The 3,545-nt window shown below is 42.6% G+C and overlaps 1 pseudogene; it reads left to right on the forward strand.

Annotated features, from left to right (window-relative positions):
- Positions 1-567: 567 nt before the first annotated feature.
- LOC109444004 (protein FAM161A) lies at positions 568-2,402 on the forward strand (annotated as a pseudogene).
- Positions 2,403-3,545: the final 1,143 nt, after the last annotated feature.

The following is a 3,545-nucleotide window of genomic DNA, read 5'->3' on the forward strand; positions in this document are numbered from 1 at the left end:
GTAAAGGTCTAACATAGGTCTGAGTGTATGCTGATCTTGACAGTAAGAGGGGCTTGGATTTCATTCCTTATACAAGGACAAGAAATAAGAACTTGGAAAATGAGAATGTAATGCCGCTATCCTTCATGTAAATCAGGGACTGTGCAAGCGATATACCTTCAGAGAAAATGGAAACAAGAAAAAAGTTACTGGCACAAGGAGATAGCACGGTAACTTGTCTGTCTGGGAATAGGTTGGGCAAAAGATTTCTCTTAAAATTTGTAACTGCAGACCTGTCCCAATGTGGACATAGGTTTAAATTTACACTGTCCGTGCGTGGCTAAGGATCCTTAAGCCTCAGTCATAAATGTAAAAATGGCCCCAAAGCCATTCTGACCAGGGAGTGCCTGGAAAAGCAAATATAAATTTGCTCTAGTGGAAAATGCTCTCAGTCCAGGCCATAAAGAATTCTCATAGGAAAAAAATCATTGGAAGGGGACTCACAATCCAGATTTTAAATTGGTCAAGGCAGGTGCCAGCTTCCCTGGCCTGGGCCAGCACGGGCAGTTGAGCCTTGGTGGTACAGTGATGGCGAAGCTGGTGTCCTCCCATCTCCAAGCCTGGGTAGATCCCAGCAGCAGAGCGCGAGTCACCAAGTCCAAGCCCCAAGACCCCTAAGAGTCCCTAAGGTGGCCTTGGAGGAAGAAGGAGAAGAGGAGGAAAAGAGAAGGCAGTGCCGGCGGCTGGCTCGGGCATTGGCTGATTCTAACACCAGCTTTTCCGTGGTGGATGAATGTACATATATCAGCTATGAGGCCTTTATGGACTTTTCTGGTATTTACCACGCGGAGGAAGTGAGAAGAGCTGCCCACCTGGAAACGATGGCCCCGGTAGGGAAAACGTAGCAGAACAGATTCAAGGAAGCTCAGACAGTGATCACCAGGGAAGACACTCCTAGTCCTCTCGCAGATCTGTACCCGAAGATCTGTACTCCTGTTACCCTGTCTCGTTAGGCACTTCTCTGTCTCAGCCTGATTTGGACAGGTCTTTCTCCCTGTATATGTCTTCTTCCGAAGACAAGTTGCCCAACTTAGAAAAAGAATATCCTGAGAAAAACGAGGAGCTCATCAACAGCATGTGGGCCACCTTTTCTGTGGAAGATTGTATTCAATGTAGAAATGCTGACTATCCAGGAGCTGAAAAAAAACAAAGGATATAGGTGGGGTACCAAAGATCACAGTACCTGACCTTTTTCAAATGATGATGATTACAGGACAGAAGAAAAAAGAAGTGAACATGAAATTAAGTCAGATATTGAAATGGTATCCAAACTGCTAAAAAAAAAAAAAAAAAGAAAAGAAAAACAAGAATTATGTTGTACACCTGAAACTAACATAATGGCGTATGTCAATTACATCTCAATTTTTTTAAATAAAAAGTATTTTTAAAAAACCAAAAAAGATTCAGAGTGTGTCAGAATAAATTCTGAGCCAATCTGGTTCCCTCATTCATCTCCCGCCTCCCCCCATCATGATATAGTCAAGCAAAATGAAGAACGGGGGAGGTCGGTAAATTAGGATACTGTATATTTGAAGATTCTCCTGAGGGGGATCCTTCAGAACTCAAGTGTCCAAAAGGCCTAACAGTCTGTAAACCATCTGATCCTCGTGCATCCCCACGTACATACCCCAAAAGAGGACATTTTGGCAGACATTGAAGCAGACGAAGCAAATGTAGAAGGAACATGTTGGCCTTATCTATCCCTAAGACACAAGTCCCCAGTACCAAGTCAATTGCGAAGCCCTTGCCTTTTACCTGGAGCCCTCCAGTGCCCACAGCACCTTCTAGAGGAACAGAACAAGCCACAAGGAGATCGTTTGAGGAAAAGAAAATGTGGAAAGAAGAGAGAAACCGGATCCTCACTAAGCAGAAGCAAAGGGTGAAAGAATTGCAGAAACTCCTGACAACCTGGGCTCAGGCGATGACTCACATCAAAGTTTAGTCCAACTGTCTACATCCGGAGTAAAATCTCTCAGAAAGAGTAAAGAGAAAACAATGAGCAAATACCAACGAGAACTATAAGAAAGAAAAGAACGAAATTTAAGGAGGCTGTTACTATTTAAAAGACTTGCTCAGAAAACTGCAAGAATGGCAATCAGAAAGTATTATTCTAACCCCCTAAAAGCTCTAAGAATATCTGACAGGTTTGTGTCAAAGAAAGGCCAAAGTGGAAAAATATCTGAGTACTTCAGCCATCAAGAGGAAACATTTCACTGAAGATAGAGAACGCTTTAATGAAGAAGACAATAGAAGAAGGAGAGAATGGGGGAGAACATTGCTTTACTGCTATCAACAGCCAGGATTCTTGCAAGGAAAGAGATGAAGCCGATGGAGAGAGTGGAGAAGAGAGATCTGGCGGATAATACGGAAACAACAAGGTCTCCTTTCTATGGTCAAGCTGTTGTTTACAGCATCGAGTGTCAGCCGCCACACTTGTGTTAAACACAACACGTGGATGGAAGCCCCTCCGATATGCGCAGGGCTTGTGAGCAAAATCATCTGTATCCTGAAAAGGCTGATCCAGCTGATTGGTCATTTGGTCAGTTAGAGTAAGGCTTTGCCTGTTCAGTTTTTTTAATCGCTATGTATGATCTGCTTGCAACTTTGATCTTACTTGTATCTGTGAAAAGCGTTTGAGAATCACAGCTGTCACAAACTGCGTAGTTATAAACATATACATGACTCCACTACTTTGGATGGGGAAAAGAATGGCTTGTCAGTGAGAGCAGAGAGAAGTCTGGGCTTTCGATGATTTGTTTGAAAAAGTTTTTCTGGAAAGCACGACGCAATAAATAACTTTCAAACGTACAAAACAGTATCATCAACTGTAGTCACCATGCTGTACCTTACGCCCCCAGGACTGACTTCTTATTTTATAACTGGAAGTTGCTACCTTTTGACCGCCTTCACCCATTTTGCCATTTCTCTTTAAAAATTGTTTAAAGTACAAAAATAAATCATACATTAAGATGAATTTAAAACAAGTCACAAAATGAATCCTAATTAAAACTAATCCAATTAGATAGTACAAAAAGCATGTGCTTCACCCCTAGGGGAATAAAAGCACTGGACTCCCAGCTGCAAGGTAATTCATAGTTACAACCATTTAACAAGCAAGTCACTTAAATTCCTTGGGCCTCCCTTCCCTTATCTGTCTAATGAGAGTCGAACCAGATAATCTCTGAGGTCCCTTGACAGCTATAAAACCCAACTCAAAGCACTTTGCGGGATTTGCAGCGCGAGAAGCATGCACGATAATTTGAATTTTAAAGTATAATTTGAAACTGAAGACCTGAACTTTTGTTACACTTGGATGTTCCTGACTTCTTATACCATTCAGTTGTTCACCCCTGGGTTCATGGCCATTACTGTGTGAAGGGTCCCATCATTCCCTCTTCCTGACCATGTCCACCTTATATTCTGACCTGGCTGTTAACAGAAAATCACCTCCCCTTCTCCTGTTACACCAGTGACTCCCAGCCTGGGCAGATTCCCCTTCTGCTATG

Source organism: Rhinolophus sinicus, linkage group LG14 (genome assembly GCF_036562045.2).
Source record: "Rhinolophus sinicus isolate RSC01 linkage group LG14, ASM3656204v1, whole genome shotgun sequence".
Taxonomy (NCBI): domain Eukaryota; kingdom Metazoa; phylum Chordata; class Mammalia; order Chiroptera; family Rhinolophidae; genus Rhinolophus; species Rhinolophus sinicus.